Source organism: Apodemus sylvaticus, chromosome 12, assembly GCF_947179515.1.
Source record: "Apodemus sylvaticus chromosome 12, mApoSyl1.1, whole genome shotgun sequence".
NCBI classification, from domain to species: domain Eukaryota; kingdom Metazoa; phylum Chordata; class Mammalia; order Rodentia; family Muridae; genus Apodemus; species Apodemus sylvaticus.
In genome coordinates this window covers 45360067-45371265 of record NC_067483.1, presented here as the reverse complement: position 1 = coordinate 45371265, position 11199 = coordinate 45360067, and positions in this window count along the sequence as shown.

Here is an 11199-nt window from a genome sequence, read left to right as displayed (position 1 = left end):
TCCCCCACCATGCAAAGAGAGAGCACTTGCTCCAGAGGTGGGCAGGGGTGTGTTGCAGCTGATCACAATGTTTAGTTTTACTTCAAAATAACTATTTAAGGATATTTTTTAAATAAGTGTTTCATTGGTTACTTGTTGTGTTCTGTGATCAATAGAGTAGGATAAGGTTTATTTCTGAAAAAATTATTTCTGAGGCAAGTGAAAGTATAACCACTGTTGTTATTCTGTATCTACAGCATATATATATATATTAATATATATTTTAATCTAGAGTGAAAATAGACCTCTCTTACTTATTTGGTGACTTTCTTTCTGTGTAACAAATCCAGGTAGGGATATTATTATAAATGTAAGTATTTTCCATTGACTTTGTTTTCTCCAAATAATTTTATCGTGATAAAAATTAAGAACAGTTTTCACCTCCATGAATCACTAGTGTTTGTTAAACATTTTCTCTACATCCCTCCAACAGTATTTCCCCGTTAGGTTAAAAGCAAGCATGGAAAATTTCACCTTTCCAGACAGGCCCTTTTGGAAACCATAAGCAGTGGAAAGGGAGGTTAAATTTATATTTAACTTCAATTTTTTTTAAACCACAAATGATATAACACGGGGCACTGAGCAATCATTTTTTTTCGTATAATTGAGCTAGCTTGTTTGTCGGTCCGATTATTTATGAGCCACTTACAGATTTATTTAGGCATTTCAGCCTACCCTGACCTCCGACTCCCAGAACTCAATATCTACACAGTTTGTTTTTCCTATTTGGAAACATAAATAAGAAGGCCTCATGCCAGCATAAAACGTTTTCATGTTACAAAAACAAAAAGGTGATTATATACTATGTGAAGTTACCCCCAAACATGACGCTCCTCCCATTACTCTGTGAGGGGACCCCCTAAAATATGAGGAATGTTGAAACAAGGTGACCCAACAAAACCTGTCTATTTTAATATGACACGATAGTGCTTTAAACAAAGAGGGGGGCAGTGCTGGGACGGCCACACCTTTGCTTCTTCTCTCACAGAAGTCCATGCTCTCACAGAAGGTCGTATGGTTAAAAAACAGGCAAGCCAGGAGTCTGAGAATTTTGAAAGACTAAATCCAAAGTGACAGACTTTCTCAGGAGAAGTATTTAGGATGAAACATGACATTTCAGAGCCTAGGATACTAGTGTTTATATATTTGGGACTCTCTGTCTCTATGATCAATAACAGGATGCAGATGAGTAGGTTACAGAAACTTAGAATAGAGAGTGAAACAGCCAGAGGTAGTAACACCAAGCAATGAAAGAGACTTGGTGAGCACGTGGAATACGCACTGTGAGATACAGGGGGCAGTGGGAAGCCGTCCCTTTGACTGGGGCTGCCTTCTTGCTGTCGGTGTCCTGGAGTTCTTCGGGAAGGTGCAGACAGAGCGAGGTCACAGCAGTTGTAAGTATTTGGGATGAAATGAGGAACAAGGCAGGCTATGCAGTTGGCTCTTATAAAAGTTGGAAGGCGTGCCCTGAATCTGTCAGCAGCTTTTCTGTTTGTATTGAGTTGGATAAACAGCAGGGCAAGGAGATCAAAACCAACTTATTTTTACTCTGGGTCTTCGTGGGCCCCTGGAGAAAGTGACAATCTCACTGACATTATTTTCCATTATAACTTTTTTTGCCCTTAATTCTGTTGAGCTTGTTCATTGTTAGCGTCAGCGTTGTGCTCAGCAGGCCATGTATGGGATCAGCACCGCTGTCTACCTCTGTTTCTCCCTGAACTGCCCACAGCTGCATTAGTTGCAGTTTGTTAATTTCAGAAAGTTTGATTGCATTAGTGAGGGCACTTCACTTGCTAGCTTCTGGTATAGATCCAGTTCTATTTTTATGGTGGCCTCGCGTTGTGGTAGCCAGGTCCTCCACACTTCCCTCCCTATTCCATGGCAAGTGCAAGCTCTTCGTGAAGAAGCAGAGTAACACAAAACCTAAAATCCACCCTGGGCTTCACAGTAGCAGAGCAGACATCACACGACGACTTTCAAGCAACAGTGAGTATTTAAGAAAACCAGAAAGAACGGGATCCAATGAGAAGTGCAAACCCAAGCAGGATCTCAGGAGACCTGCTTCATAGTGTATTCCAGAAATTGAACATATGGCTATGCCGTATGCACCATCAGGAAGGGAGAGAGGACTTTGCACTCCCAAACCTAGTTGAATAGACTTTTGGTTGATGCATAAAACCCTTTAGACTGTAATATCTACATACAACACAACTTTTTAGAAATGCCATTCTGGATTTGTTGATGGGAACTTCCACCTCCCAAGAAGATTCTTGTGTTTCTGGTTAGCTTTATTTTGCAAAAAGGTCTTTCTATGTAGTATAGACCACCTGCCAAATCTTAAAATGTACCATTCTAGTCTCCTGAGTTCAAACACCTGCCCAGTGAGTCTTTAGTATAAGACACCTTGTTTTGGATATTTCATCCAAGTCGTAGGGAGACATTTGAATCTGTGAACACAAAGAAGTGATGGTTGTGTTTCCTCTCTGCTCGATCATCACTCAGTGCAAACTTGTCTTGATGCATCGAACTGGTGACTGTATAAATAAAATCAACTGAAAATAAAATGGAAAAACAAAACAATGAAAAGTAATAAAATCTAGTCTCGGGCAGGAAGCTGCCATGCATACACATTGCGGGGTCAGCTGGGTTCTGAGCACCAAGGTCTCCTTTCTCCTTCTTGAGCTTGAGGCAGGCCTCCAGCACTGTGGATGGCCAGTGATTCTGCTCTGAGGGGTACTTTCTCGCACATGCACAAATCTTCCTGGTTGCATCTGTCAAACTTAGAGGCACCATCCTACACCTAAGAACATGTTGACAGAAGCCAGGTTTGCAAGACAGCTCATCGATCAGTCAAGGCACCCGAGGACCACTTTTCTGAATGTACCAGTTTCTAAATACTTGCTTCTTGTAAGTACTCCTAAGCAGTCGGCTCTGGGTAACCTTTGCTTACGTCCTGGGTTTCTGGTCTTGCAACCCTAATTCCTGAATTGTAGGGTTTTGTTCACAGTTAATGGTTCCTAGCACAGTGTTAAACCTGATGGGGAAAAGCAATGCGTATTTATTGAACAGTACAGGCTAGACTAAGCAGATGAGGTTAAGCCCCGGGTGACACTGATGTGATCTTTTATGTGCTTAGTTTCACCAGACTTACTTTATCAATACTTATTCACTTTGCACAAAGAGACCCTGAGATAAGATGTGTAGGACAGGCATTCCGGGACTTGAAATTTTCAAAGTGCCTTTGGAAACTAATGGCTTCCCTCATTTCTCATCTTGACCTTTTATGTCATATCATTAATAGGATTCTTTGCAAGCCATTGGTAACTAATTGCTGTGACTCCTGTACTTTGGCTTCTCTAGACAACTTTATTCATTTTTTTTCCCTGAGTTAGGATCTTGTAATGTAGCCCAGGCTGGCCTCCAACTTCTACTGCTCCATTGGATCCCTGCTTAAACCCCCAAATGTTGAGATGGTAGGTTCAACACGACTGGTTTAAGGAATGTAATGGTGCTGGTCAAACTGGATGTCTGCATGTAGAAGAATGCAAATTCATTCCTATTTATCACCGTGCATAAAACTCAAGGTCAAGTGGATCAAAGACCTCAACAAAAAAATCAGATACACTGCACCTGATAGAGGAGAAAGTGAGGAGTATCCTTGAATGCATTGGAACAGGAGACAACTTACTTACTTTCTTTCTTTTTCTTTCTTTCTTTCTTTCTTTCTTTCTTTCTTTCTTTCTTTCTTTCTCTCTCTCTCTCTCTCTCTCTCTCTCTCTCTCTCTCTCTCTCTCTCTCTTTCTTTCTTTCTTTCTTTCTTTCTTTCTTTCTTTCTTTCTTTCTTTCTTTCTTTCTTTCTTTCTTTCTTTCTTGGCCAGCCTTGAACTCAGAAATCCGCCTGCCTCTGCCTCCCAAGTGCTGGGATTAAAGGCATGTGTCACCACTGCCTGGCTAGGAGACAGCTTTCTGAACAGAACACCAACAGCTCAGACACTAAGATAATTAGTAAATGGGAATCTGAGAAGCTTCTGTAAGACAAAGCATACCATCAATCTGACAAAGCATCAGCCTACAGAATGAGAAGTTTTACCAACTCCACAGCCAATAGAAAACTAATACCCAAATTATATAAATAACTAAAAAAAACCCCAAGATATAAAAAAACAAAACAAAACAAATAATCTAATTAAAAATGGGGCAAAGATCTAAACAGATTTTTCAATAGAGGAAATTCAAATGGCTTTGAAACACTGAAAGAAAATATTCAACATTCTTAACCATCAGAGAAATACAAATCAAAACAACTCTGAGATTCCATATTATCCCTGTTGGAGTAACTAGGATCATTAACACAAGTGCTGGTGAGGATGTGGAGCCAAGGGGAACACAGTTCCACTGCTTCTGGGAGTGCAAACTTGTATAGCCACTATGGAAATTAGTATGGCTGTCTCTTAGATAACAAAGTCAATCTACCTCAAGACAAAGCTGTGCCATTCTTGAGTATGTACCCCAAGGATGCTCTGTCCTATCACAAGGACACTTGCCCAGTCATGTTCATTGTAGCTCTATTTATTTATAATAGCAATAACTGGAAACAACCACTCATAGAATAGGTAAATAAAATGTGATACTTTTATACAATGGAGTATTACTTAGCTGCTGCATTATGTGAGCCACCATGTCACTGCTGGGAATTAAACTTGGGACCTCTGGAAGAGCAGCCAGTGAGCTGAGCCACCCCAAGCACTGAGCCTTTCATTTCTCCAGCTTCATCTTCATGCAGGTCCCCCAGGAACAAGAGCCTGTTGCTTGCCTGCAGATCCTGCTCCTCAAACTGGACTGCCTTGTCTGGCCTCGGTGGGATAGGATGTTCCTAGTCCTTCAGTGACTTGAGGTGCCAGGATGGGTTGGTTCCCTGGAGGGACACCCTTTCTCAGAGGTGAAGGGGAGGACAGGATGGGAGAGAGGCCTGTGTGTGGGGGGGTGTCACGTACTGGGAGGAGAGAGTGGGCTGTGATTGGGATGCAAAGTGAACAAATAAATTAAAGGAAGAAAGGATTATAAAAAATTTTAAAATGACATCATGAAATTTGTAGGCAAATAGATGGAACTGGAAAAAAAAATCAGCCTGAGTGAGGTAACCTAGGCCCAGAATAAAAAGGTATATAGTCACTTATACGTGGATATTAGATGCTAAGTAAATGATAACCAGACAATTTATAGACATAGAGGTTAGGTATAGAGGAGAGGTAAATTGGGGACACACGGTTCTCCCTGGGATGGGGAAATAGATTTTATGTGTGGCCTGAAGGTGGAGGACAGGAGAGGGAAGATCAGGTTGGGGGGCCTGGAGACACCGAGAGTGAGAATATGGGGAGAGACAGCTGGAATCGATGGACATTTGAAGGATGATACAGAAACTAGTGCAGTAGATGAAGATAATCCTAATAGAGTCTCCTAGTAATGTGAGAGAGAGAGTCTCAACTGTCTATCTCTTGTCACCAAAGGAGGCTCTATAGAGCAGAACTGGTTGAATTTAATTGAATTGTTGGCCAAAAGGATTTCATGGAAATTCCCAAACAAAGTAGCTGTGGCTAAGATGATAAGTTGCTCTCTGCAAACTGACAGCCAGGCCCCATTTGCTGAGGACAACATCCCCACAACTCACTCAACGCAGAGAAGCTGAGCTGGGGCCTGCGGGGAGCCTCCACCCCTATGGCCTAGTCTCTTTGGTGTGCGTAGGTCCTTTGCAGGCAACTGAAAGAGAAACATAAACACCAACCCAGCCACAAAACCTTTAATCTACAATCTATCTTTCATGCAAAATATACTAGGGCAGTGGTAGCTCAGAACTTGCGGGAGCAACCAGTCAATGTCTGAGTTGTCCTAAGGCCCACTCTATGAGTGGAACCCATACCTGATACTGCTAAGGTGACCAAGAACCAGGGACCAGATAGCCTAGAGACAGAGTAAAACCAGATACTATTGCTCTAAAATAAAAGTATTAATAAAATGAATCCTATTGATATTCTACTCTATTTAGACATCGGTGCCTTAACTAGTCTTCATCAGAGAAACTTCCTCTCACAGCATATGGGAACAGATGCAGAGACCCACAGCTGGACATTACATGGAGAGAGAGTTTTAAATGGGATGACTCCCTTAAGTCCCTCCCCCCAGAGTTCAGGGAATCCCACAGAAGAGGAGGCAGAAAGATTTTGAGTCAGGATGGAGGACCCCAGGAGGCCAGGACTCTCTGAATTAACTAAGCATGGCACATATGAGCTCACAGAGACTGAAACAGCAAGTACCAGGTTCCCTCTGAATATGTTATAGTGATTGGCTTAGTGTTTTAATCGGAATCATGACTGAGAACGACTGGACCTCTGACTCCTGTCTCTGCTCTTGGGACTCATTTCTTCCTGTTGGGTTGCCATGACCAACTTTACTATGAAAGTTTAAATTTTATTTTATGTTGTCATGTTTGTTTATTATCTCTTAGAAGTCTGTTCTTTTCTAATAAGATACAGAAAGGGAGTGGATCTAGAGGGGAAGGAATGTGGGAGGGGACTGGGAGGAGTAGAGGGAGGGGAAATTACAATCAGGATATATTGTATGAGAAAAGAATCTACTTTCAATAAAAGCAATGAAAGTCCTCTTTCATATTAAACTGGATCTCAGGGCTGTAGTTTTTTTTATTTATTCATTCACCTTTATTTTAATTTTTTATTATTTATTTATGTGTATGTCTATATGTCTGTGAATGTGCCCATGGTGGAGAGAGAGGTATTGACTCCCCAAAGCTGGACCTTGCAACTGCCTGGTGTGGGAATTGAACCAGCGCCCTCTGTAAGAACAATATGTGCTTTTAGCTACTAAGCTGTTTCTCCAGTCCACAGCTTCAGTTTTAAACATGAGTCACACCCAACGTTCTACACTGGAGTGCGCTTTCATCTAATCATCTAATCATTGATATTTTAATTTGGTAGTTCTGATGGCTGCTGCTACTTACATTTCAATAATATAAAATATTTATGAAAGAAATAACAATTTTTGTAATTATATTTATAGCTTTAATTGACGCACAGTGGTTCTACGTATTTATGGGACATGGTGTAATGTTTGTACACACACACACACAGAAGGTGGAGTGAACAGATCTATCTATATCTATCTATATATTTTATTATACACACACACACACACACACACACACACACAGAGAAAGAGAGAGAGAGAGAGAGGGTAGAGTCAACAGATTGAGGTAGCAGACATCTTTGTTATCTCCTGAGCTGCAGAGCTTGAAAATCCCTCCACTAGCTCTTTAGAGCTGTTCCAGCAAATGCAATCCTCCTGCCTCCCTGCTGCCTGTTCCCATCGCCATCCCCTGTCCACCACTCCTTCCCCTGTCCTTCACACCACTGGTAGCTACTATTCCATTAAGAAACGAGATTTTATTTGTTACTAACTATGCTATCTTTATGAGTATGTATATATATGCAAATTTATTTCACAATGAACTGTTTTGCCCAGTTGCACATACTAGGTGACAATGCAGGATGCTGGCATGCAGAGACTATTTTTGAAGCAGTCTGTTTTGAAAAATCCTTGTGATGGCTTTTTTTTTTTAAAGAAAAAAAAAACACTACAGTGTGTTCAAATTTTGGTTCTATAAGATGCTAAACAAGTTTGACTGTTCATATCTAATTCCCACTCATTTAATCTATTCTGGTTGAAATATTTAAATGTTAAATATTTAATAGGCTTATTTCTAGACCTTGCAGCCCAGGAGATGATCTGGGCTGACAGGTGTTTAGAAGCCTTTGTTGTTACTGACTGTACCGTCTGCAACTGCACTAATTGTGGTTGTTCTCATTAATTTGGTGCACTTGGACTGCAGGAATTAGGGTTAATCTTGTGAGCTGCTCTGATTGTTCCAGAACCCAAGTTCTGAGTCCGTTTCAGTTTCGTTTTCCTGGGGAGGCAGAATTGATTGCTACTGAGGCACTGGGGCAGTAGTTGGAACCATATTTATCTACAGGGAGGGTTGTTTCTATCTGTGACTCCAGGGCAAGCTTTGCAGACTTTAATTATACCCCAGGGAAATGGTTGTGCTTAGCAATATATCAAACTTTTGATGCCTCTGGACTTCATTATCATACAATCAACACACTCCCTGTCACACCTTATTGCTTATTTTTTTTGTGTGTTTCAAAGACTCTTTATTGGCTACACAGGAAACAAAACGGGCTGCGATCATCTACTGCAAGCAGAATTTCAAAACAATGCTTTTTAGTATTTTTTTTATCTGCAGTTTAGTATTTTTTCATCTGCGGTTGCTTTTGCCTTTCAGTCTTTTAGAATAGATATGACATGCCACTGGATGTATTATTCAGTGTTCTACAGAAAGATAGAAGCTATCACACTTGTACTCACACAGCAAGTATGTACACGTATACACACATATTAACATACATGCCAGCACATGCACATTGCACATGCATATGTGCCTGTTTATTAGAACATGATTCTGGGCTGAGGACTTCCACATCTGTTTCTGCAAGCTAGAAGCCTAGGAAGGCTGACAGTGCAGATTCCTGCTGTACTGTGCACCCCCTTAATTTGGGGGAGGGGGATGTTGGTAAGTGCTTTACTTCATTTACCAGGCAGAACACAAAGCACTTCCAGGGACACAGTTCCAGAGCAGCTCAGAAAAAAAATGTTCAGGTAACCACATCCAAGGTTCTCAACCTCTGGGTCAGGACCCCTTTGGAAGGATTGAACAACCCTTTTTTTTTTCATTTTCCTCAAATATAGCAATAGTTTTAATCTGTACATACATAAAACAAACAGTGCAGTGGGGATGGGGAGGACATAAGCATCTCCAACTTTCCTTACTGCTGTTCTTTTCTAGGGCCTTAGGCAAAAGCGCCGAGTCAGGAGACTTCATCTGGAATGCTGAAATAAAAGGTGAGCATCCTGAAGGCTGCACGTTCATTATCACACAGAGAATGGAAACGGCCTGCTAGAGCAGTTTGGAAGGATCTAGAGTAGCATGGCTGGGCTTTCAAGCTGGAAATGAATGGGTACAGGGATGCATTTTTGGAAAAACTAAAAAAGATAATGTCTGTAGCTGAGGGTCCTATTTCTGTTTCATAGCTGCTACCACATGAGCCCTTCCACCATTTTCAAACTCCTGTCATTTCTGAGTCGATGCTGTTCAGTGGAGTTGTTTGTATGAGGGCTGGGAACAACCCTTTCATATAGTCACCTAAGACCATTGGAGCACACAGATAGTACATTACGATCCATAACAGTAGTAAAATTGCAGTTATGAGGTAGCAAAGAAAATAATTTTATGGTTGGGGTCACCACAACATGAGGAACTGTATCTAATGGGTCACAGCATTATATATTGGAAGGCTGAGAACCACTGAACTAACTGGTCACCCCGTGGCTTAGGGAAGTTAACACAAAAGACCCCTTATTACATTCTAGGGTTGGTTTGGCATTATGCCTCTGGGTGGCCCTTGGGAATTTTATGTACATAGGCTGTATTCCTGTTCCTCCTTAATGAATACGTATTGATCATTTACTGTGTGCTAGGTGCTGTTCTAAGCATCCAATAAGAAGAATTACACAAGGAGGGTGACATCACAGAAAGAAAACAGGCGCCAACCACGAATTATCAGTAAGGTAGAGAAGGTGCAATGGGAAGTCTTGAGAAGTGTATGGGGACAGTTGGAGGTAGCACAGCAGTAGCCACTGAAGCAGCTGCTCAGGGAGTTAGCAGACATTTGCATGGTGATAAAGAACCAGGGAGCTAGAGATCTCAAGAAGATGGGACCCAGGAAAGCCCTGGGACTGCAGGAAGGCAGTGTGAAGGGACTAGAGGAGCAGAGTTCCCTGGTGTTCAGTAACTGGAGGTTAGCAGTGGGCAGCATCCAAAATTCAGGTCTAGAGTACTGGAGGAGTTTGGGTCGGTTCTAAGCACGGGAGGCGACGATAGGATTAATTCTTTTTTTTTTTTTTTAAGAAATGTTCTTTTATTTTATTTTATTTTATTTTATTCGATATAATTTATTTACATTTCAAATGATTTCCCCTTTTTAGCCCCCCCCACTCCCCGAAAGTCCCGTAAGCCCCCTTCTCTTCCCCTGTCCTCCCACCCACCCCTTCCCACTTCCCCGTTCTGGTTTTGCCGAATACTGTTTCACTGAGTCTTTCCAGAACCAGGGGCCACTCCTCCTTTCTTCTTGTACCTCATTTGATGTGTGGATTATGTTTTGGGTATTCCAGTTTTCTAGGTTAATATCCACTTATTAGTGAGTGCATACCATGATTCACCTTTTGAGCCTGGGTTACCTCACTTAGTATGATATTCTCTAGCTCCATCCATTTGCCTAAGAATTTCATGAATTCATTGTTTCTAATGGCTGAATAGTACTCCATTGTGTAGATATACCACATTTTTTGCATCCACTCTTCTGTTGAGGGATACCTGGGTTCTTTCCAGCATCTGGCAATTATAAATAGGGCTGCTATGAACATAGTAGAACATGTATCCTTATTACATGGTGGGGAGTCTTCTGGGTATATGCCCAGGAGTGGTATAGCAGGATCTTCTGGAAGTGAGGTGCCCGGTTTTCAGAGGAACCACCAGACTGCTTTCCAGAGTGGTTGTACCAATTTGCAACCCCACCAGCAGTGGAGGAGTGTTCCTCTTTCTCCACACCCTCTCCAACACCTGCTGTCTCCTGAATTTTTAATCTTAGCCATTCTGACTGGTGTAAGATGAAATCTTAGGGTTGTTTTGATTTGCATTTCCCTAATGACTAATGAAGTTGAGCATTTTTTAAGATGCTTCTCCGCCATCCGAAGTTCTTCAGGTGAAAATTCTTTGTTTAACTCTGTACCCCATTTTTTAATAGGGTTGTTTGGTTTTCTGGAGTCTAACTTCTTGAGTTCTTTATATATATTGGATATTAGCCCTCTATCTGATGTAGGATTGGTGAAGATCTTTTCCCAATTTGTTGGTTGCCGATTTGTCCTCTTGATGGTGTCCTTTGCCTTACAGAAACTTTGTAATTTTATGAGGTCCCATTTGTCAATTCTTGCTCTTAGAGCATACGCTATTGGTGTTCTGTTCAGAAACTTTCC